Here is an 8,190-nt window from a genome sequence, read left to right on the forward strand (position 1 = left end):
AAAAATCGTGATCATTTTGACTTTGAGAACAGATTCATTCCGTTTCCTTATATCTGCATGTTCAAGTAAATGGTGGACAGTTTTTTTTCGGGCAGAGTAAACTTAACTTGAGACTCTACTGCAAGTCTTGAAATTCACATAAATCGAACCACGAGCAAAGACATCCAAACATTACAGGCACTTTAGATCAACTCATTTCACTAGAGGTGACTGCCTAGCACTGTGTTTGACATCCGTGTCTGCTGAAATAAAAAGAAATTAAAACAAAACGGATTAACAGTAGGTGACACGTTATCAGAGTGGGAGACACTAGATCTGTCTCTGAACTTACCGGGATACGGCTGCAAGATCGACACTGACTGCCGCGCTTTCGACAGCTCTTCCTCGCGTGGACATTGGAAACACGCTGTGCAGATCAAATTGTAGGAAATCTCCCTTTGGTATCTTCTTTATTTACTTTTCTGGAGCTTAGAAACCGAACAACATGAAATCGTCTTCCCCGGCGAATCGGCGAGGTGAGAACTGGACCACAATCCTTCGCGCGACCCCTGACCTGATCTTGACACCTGACCTGCCGTCTACATGCCAAACACGACACAAATCAGTCAACTGCTTGTACCCCTTCAAAACCCCCCACCACCCGTTTTCTTTGGATACACGCTTTAACTACACACATGCCGACACAATGTTGATCATTGCTTCAATAATTTGAAGATGGTGCTTGAAAATTAACCACGTGAAATGAGTATTTCGGTGTTTAGCCAAAAATGTTAAAGTTTCTACCACAGACATACACACATACATACATACGCACGCACGCACGCACAGACAGACAAAGTTTACCATCGCATAGGCTACACTTACGTGAGCCAATAAAACCATACTATTTAAACGTCAAATACACTTACATTCTAACAAAATAACGTACACATAAATTTACAGCAACACATTATTCACTTATTCTCTATAGATACAGCCTCCTCTTCCCTGGCGATAGGCTCATTTCACGATGCACTGACTTCCCTTGGCCACCCTACACCCCTGATCTAGGACAGAAAATACGGCAACAATTCCCAGACCCTGGCAGCTCTTTAGGACGACATCAGAAGGGAAATCAGGCGCATACAAGCTGACAGCTGACATGATTGGACGAGTCATGGACAATTTCAACTTTCGTGTTGCAGCAGTTCTTCTACGAAGAGAACCCTGGATAGAGCAGATTATCAACTACTAAGTACAAACAAATTTCTACCAAATTTGCAAGACATAATCTCCCTCATTCTGCTATTGTTTGGTGAAGACATTTTCTAAATCTCTCTTCGCAGTCCAAAATGAGATCAAAAAGATAATAGGGCGCTTTTTTTGGACCACTCTGTATATACAGTGTAATACACTTCAACTCGCCATCTCAAATAATAATAATAATAATAATGATAATAATAATAATAATAATAATAATTGTCAGTAAGTACTGGTGTCACATGACTGATGTGAACCAGTTGATTGGCTAATGGCGATGCGCTAAAACTGTTTGCGCACTCTTGGAGTGCGCTAACTTTTCCACAGAGCGTATTCTTCCACCCTTTGCCTAAGCGAGAGTGTACTCTCATCCTCAGAATTAATTAATGACATGTAGCTTATATTCTCCACAATACCAATGATTATGACCATAACTTTCCTGCTTCTCAATTAAAGCAGAAGTGTTGGTTTTTTTCTGACAGATTGCATGTGCCTGTTGCCAGTTGCCACTGATCTAAAAATAGAACCCGCTGTGTCTGATTTTTCAGTTTCGACTTGCGAAGATTCCTCTCATAATTATGCCATGTTAGTGGCATGTAGCTTATTATCCACATTACCAAATGATGAGTTAGTATACAATTCCCAGCAGCTAACAGAAAACACAAGTGTTATTCCGATAACGTAGCAGCTAGATCAGCACGTAGCAGACTACACTGAAATACGACTGCATCTGTTCACTAAATGAATGTTTTACTAATCATTATTTCAAGGCAAGAACAATCGGAATCGAAAACGTGTAGGGTTTAGAACGTTCTTACCATATATAAGACTTATTACCAGCCTGCCTCATGCGTGCAGACTCAGTGCAACGTGACGAGCAATTTTTGTTTATGAAATGAGTGCAGTGGTTCGATTGCCATAGCATAGCAGACGACATAAATCCCGCTCAGCAAATTAACATGTTGGGCAAATGTGAACGATAAAACGATGGGGGTATAATACGTGTAGGGGTCAGAGCATTCTTACCATTCATATTTAGTACCAGACTCCCCGATGAGTGAAGATACCACACGAGAAACATGCCACATTTATTTTGAAAATGTGCTTACCGTCGACCTTGGCAAGGGGCAAAACTCTGCACAGTCAACCTGTCGAAGCTCGATGAAGGTTTCGAATCGCAAATAACTAAGAGCACAGTCCTTTCTCCGAGTTTAAATGAGGTCTGTATGAAAGATCATCACTTTTTAGCTTAATGCTACACTGGACTTTACCAACAGAAATTAAAACAAGAGTTTGGGTGTGACGAAAGCACGACACACTTGAGACAGCCCACACAAAAGTAGATCTGACACAAACCTGACCCCACAGTTACGCCTATCCAAATGCGCGTTGCAAAATGTGCGTTTTGAACCTTCTTTTTTCTCTGGCAGTACTGACAATATCGTTATTGAAACAATCCCAGTGCACTAAGGGATTTATAGAGCAAATCTCGAAAATAATTATTGAACTCAGCGCTATGCGCTTCGTTCAATAATGAATTTTCTCGATTTGCTCTATAAATCCCTTAGTGCACTGGGATGTCTCAATAACTTTAATAATAATAATAATAATAATAATAATAATAATAATAATAATAATAATAATAATAATAATAATAATAATAATAATAATAATAATAATAATAATAATAATAATAATAATAATAACTGGACATTTTTAAGTGCCTAACCTATGGCTCTACGCCCTTTACAAAAGACCATATACAAAATAGAACAATTAAATGTACAACCTACATAAAACAATTCCGGCCAGGCCGCTACATGGGATAAGACCATCCCTCCACTTACCGAAAATGAACAGCGTGGATGTTCTCTGTGCAGAGTGTGACTTTGTCTTGAATTAATGTCTTGACAGACACTATGGCAACCTGTAACATTTGTGACCCTCCACCACGGAATGAGTCGCATGTCACCTTTGCATGATTTTCATATTTGTACATTTTCCTAAAGAGTTTTTTTATGCTCTATCCAGTGGTGAAATCCGTTTTAGAAAAGAGCGAATTTTGAGTTATAAGCCTGTGACTAAGGTGACCATCACACTGTTGCCAGACACTCCCCGGACTTATATTAAGCCTAGTGCAGAACCGCGCGAGGTGACATGCGACTCATTTCGTGGTGGAGGGTCACATTTATTCAGTAAACAATTCTCACTCTGCGTAAGAAGCAATTGTGATGTTGATTTTAGGTAGTTGTCCAATTGGAAGGATGTTCCTATATACCATGAAAAATACTGACCGGATCTGAGGTGGTGAGCCGAACTGTTTTTTCTGGAAGACCTGTGCCTTTAAACATTACCAAAGTTACGTGGATAGAAAGACAAAACAAGAGAGAACAAGTCGCGTAAGGCGAAATTACTACATTTAGTCAAGCTGTGGAACTCACAGAATGAAACTGAACGTAGCCCGCCGCTAGTGCAAAAGGCAGTGAAAGTGACGAGCCTGTTTGGCGCGGTAGCGGTTGCGCTGTGCTTCATATCACGCTTTCGTGTACCTCTCTTCGTTTTAACTTTCTGAGCGTGTTTTTAATCCAAACATATCATATCTATATGTTTTTGGAATCAGGAACCGACAAGGAATAAGATGAGAGTGTTTTTAAATCGATTTCAGAAATTTAATTTTGATCATAATTTTTATATTTTTCAATTTTCAGAGCTTGTTTTTAATCCAAATATAACATATTTATATGTTTTTGGAATCAGAAAATGATGAAGAATAAGATGAACGTAAATTTGGATTGTTTTATAAAAACAATATTTTTTTTACAATTTTCAGATTTTTAATGACCAAAGTCATTAACTAATTTTTAAGCCACCAAGCTGAAATGCAATACCGAAGTCCGGCCTTCGTCGAAGATTGCTTGGCCAAAATGTCAATTAATTTGATTGAAAAATGAGGGTGTGACAGTGCCGCCTCAACTTTTACAAAAAGCCGGATATGACGTCATCAAAGGTATTTATCGAAAAAAAAAAAGAAAAAAACGTTCGGGGATATCATTCTCAGGAACTCTCATGTCAAATTTCATAAAGATCGGTCCAGTAGTTTGGTCTGAATCGCTCTACACACACACACGCACAGACAGACAGACAGACACACACATACAAACACACACACACACACACACACACACACACACACACACACACATACACCACAACCCTCGTCTCGATTCCCCCTCTATGTTAAAACATTTAGTCAAAACTTGACTAAATGTAAAACAAGTCGCGTAAGGCGAAAATACAACATTTAGTCAAGTAGCTGTCGAACTCACAGAATGAAACTGAACGCAACGCAACGGAGCAAGACCGTATACTCGTAGCATCGTCACTCCACCGCCCGTGGCAAAGGCAGTGCCAGTGAAATTGACAAGAAGAGCGGGGTATTCGTTGCGCTGAGAAGGATAGCACGCTTTTCTGTACCTCTCTTCGTTTTAACTTTCTGAGCGTGTTTTTAATCCTAACATATCATATCTATATGTTTTTGGAATCAGGAACCGACAAGGAATAAGATGAAAGTGGTTTTAAATTGATTTCGAAAAAAAAAATTTGATAATACTTTTTATATATTTAATTTTCAGAGCTTGTTGTTAATCCAAATATAACATATTTATATGGTTTTGGAATCAGCAAATGATGAAAAATAAGATGAACGTAAATTTGGATCGTTTTATAAAAAAAATATTTTTTTTACAATTTTCAGATTTTTAATGACCAAAGTCATTGATTAATTTTTAAGCCACCAAGCTGAAATGCAATACCGAAGTCCGGGCTTCGTCGAAGATTACTTGACCAAAATTTCAACCAATTTGGTTGAAAAATGAGGGCGTGACAGTGCCGCCTCAACTTTCACGAAAAGCCGGATATGACGTCATCAAAGACATTTATCAAAAAAATGAAAAAAACGTGTGAGGATATCATACCCAGGAACTCTCATGTCAAATTTCATAAAGATCGGTCCAGTAGTTTAGTCTGAATCGCTCTACACACACACACAGACAGACACACACACACACACACACACACACACACACACACACACACACAGACACACACACACACGCACGCACGCACATACACCACGACCCTCGTCTCGATTCCCCCCTCTACGTTAAAACATTTAGTCAAAACTTGACTAAATGTAAAACAAGTCGCGTAAGGCGAAAATACAATATTTAGTCAAGTAGCTGCCATTTTTCAGCAAGACCGTATACTCGTAGCATCGTCAGTCCACCGCTCATGGCAAAGGCAGTGAAATTGACAAGAAGAGCGGGGTAGTAGTTGTGCTAAGAAGGATAGCACGCTTTTCTGTACCTCTCTTTGTTTTAACTTTCTGAGCGTGTTTTTAATCCAAACATATCATATCTATATGTTTTTGGAATCAGGAACCGACAAGGAATAAGATGAAAGTGTTTTTAAATTGATTTGGACAATTTAATTTTGATAATAATTTTTATATATTTAATTTTCAGAGCTTGTTTTTAATCCGAATATAACATATTTATATGTTTTTGGAATCAGCAAATGATGGAGAATAAGATAAACGTAAATTTGGATCGTTTTATAAATTTTTATTTTTTTTTACAATTTTCCGATTTTTAATGACCAAAGTCATTAATTAATTTTTAAGCCACCAAGCTGAAATGCAATACCGAACCCCGGGCTTCGTCGAAGATTACTTGACCAAAATTTGAACCAATTTGGTTGAAAAATGAGGGCGTGACAGTGCCGCCTCAACTTTCACGAAAAGCCGGATATGACGTCATCAAAGACATTTATCAAAAAAATGAAAAAAACGTTCGGGGATTTCATACCCAGGAACTCTCATGTCAAATTTCATAAAGATCGGTCCAGTAGTTTAGTCTGAATCGCTCTACACACACACACACACGCACACACGCACACACACACACACATACACCACGACCCTCGTTTCGATTCCCCCTCGATGTTAAAATATTTAGTCAAAACTTGACTAAATATAAAAAAAAAAGAACCCGACATTTTACACAGTTTTGACCCAAGGGTTCCCTCCCTTTTTTTTCAAAGGGTAGAAGAAGTTTTTGAACATCACCTCCAGTGACATTTCAGCGCCGAATCTGACACGAAGAGACGTGTCGCAGGACCTGAAATTCACACCCAGTGCCTTCAGGCGGCCATGAGATCTGAAGAGCTGTTTCACGCTGACGGTGATCATGAAACGTATGCGTGATCAGGGGCAGATGTTACAGCGCTGTGCCTCACCACTGCGCTAAGCTGATTAACATTATAAGAATTAAATTAAAATGAAAAAAGCTCATTAATTTTACACCCCCAAAAATGGTAACATTAAACAAGTCGCGTAAGGCGAAATTACTACATTTAGTCAAGCTGTGGACCCCACAGAATGAAACTGAACGCACTGCATTTTTTCACAATGACCGTAGTCCGCCGCTTGTGCAAAACGGAGTGAAACTGACGAGCCTGTTCAGCGCGGTAGTGGTTGCGCTGTGCTGCATAGCACGCTTTTCTGTACCTCTCTTCGTTTGAACTTTCTGAGCGTGTTTTTAATCCAAACATATCATATCTATATGTTTTTGGAATCAGGAACCGACAAGGAGTAAGATGAAATTGTTTTTAAATCGATTTCGGAAATTTAATTTTGATCATAATTTTTATATTTTTCAATTTTCAGAGCTTGTTTTTAATCCAAATATAACATATTTGTATGTTTTTTGAATCAGGAAATGATGTAGAATAAGATGAACGTAAATTTGGATCGTTTTATATTTTTAAAAAAAAATTACAATTTTCAGATTTTTAATGACCAAAGTCATTAATTAATTGTTAAGCCACCAAGCTGAAATGCAATACCGAAGTCCGGCCTTTGTCGAAAATTGCTTTACAAAAATGTCAATCAATTTGATTGAAAAATGAGGGTGTGACAGTGCCGCATCAACTTTTACAAAAAGCCGGATATGACGTCATTAAAGGTATTTATCGAAGAAAAGAAAAAAACATCCGGGGATATCATTCCCAGGAACTCTCATGTCAAATGTCATAAAGATCGGTCCAGAAGTTTGGTCTGAATCGCTCTACACACACACACGCACAGACACACACACACACAGACACACACACACACACACACACACACACACACACACACACACACACACACACACACACGGCACATACACCACGACCCTCGTCTCGATTCCCCCTCTATGTTAAAAAATTTAGTCAAAACTTGACTAAATGTAAAAAAGAAAAGAAAAGAACACGAACGGACAAACAAACAAGTCGCGTAAGGCGAAATTACTACATTTAGTCAAGCTGTGGAACTCACAGAATGAAACTGAACGCACTGCATTTTTTCACAATGACCGTAGTCCGCCGCTCGTACAAAAGGCAGTGAAACTGACGAGCCTGTTTAGCGCGGTAGCGGTTGCGCTGTGCTGCATAGCACGCTTTTCTGTACCTCTCTTCGCTTTAACTTTCTGAGCGTGTTTTTAATCCAAACATATCATATCTATATGTTTTTGGAATCAGGGACCGACAAGGAATAAGAAATAAATCGATTTTGGAAATTTAATTTTAATCATAATTTTTATATTTTTAATTTTTAGAGCTTAGTTTTAATCCGAATATAATATATCTATATGTTTTTGGAATCAGAAAATAATGAAGAATAAGATGAACGTAATTTTGGATCGTTTTATAAAAAAATAATTTAAATTACAATTTTCGGATTTTTAATGACCAAAGTCATTAATTGATTTTTAAGCCTCCAAGGTGAAATGCAATACCAAAGTTCGACCTTTGTCGAAGATTGCTTGGCCAAAATTTCAATCAATTTTATTGAAAAATGAGGGTGTGACAGTGCCGCCTCAACTTTTACAAAAAGCCGGATATGACGTC

The 8,190-nt window shown here is 38.3% G+C and overlaps 1 protein-coding gene across 1 annotated transcript in view; it reads right to left on the reverse strand.

Annotated features, from left to right (window-relative positions):
- Positions 1–7,756, reverse strand: part of LOC138982156 (uncharacterized) — a 383,732-nt gene extending 375,976 nt beyond the window's left edge. Inside the window, exon 1 of the mRNA XM_070355379.1 lies at positions 7,751–7,756. The gene's annotated coding sequence lies outside the window, so the exon portion shown is untranslated. The remainder of the gene's footprint in view (positions 1–7,750) is intronic.
- Between the last annotated feature and the right edge of the window lie 434 nt (positions 7,757–8,190).

This window comes from Littorina saxatilis, linkage group LG12 (genome assembly GCF_037325665.1).
Source record: "Littorina saxatilis isolate snail1 linkage group LG12, US_GU_Lsax_2.0, whole genome shotgun sequence".
In the NCBI taxonomy this organism is placed as follows: Eukaryota; Metazoa; Mollusca; class Gastropoda; order Littorinimorpha; family Littorinidae; genus Littorina; species Littorina saxatilis.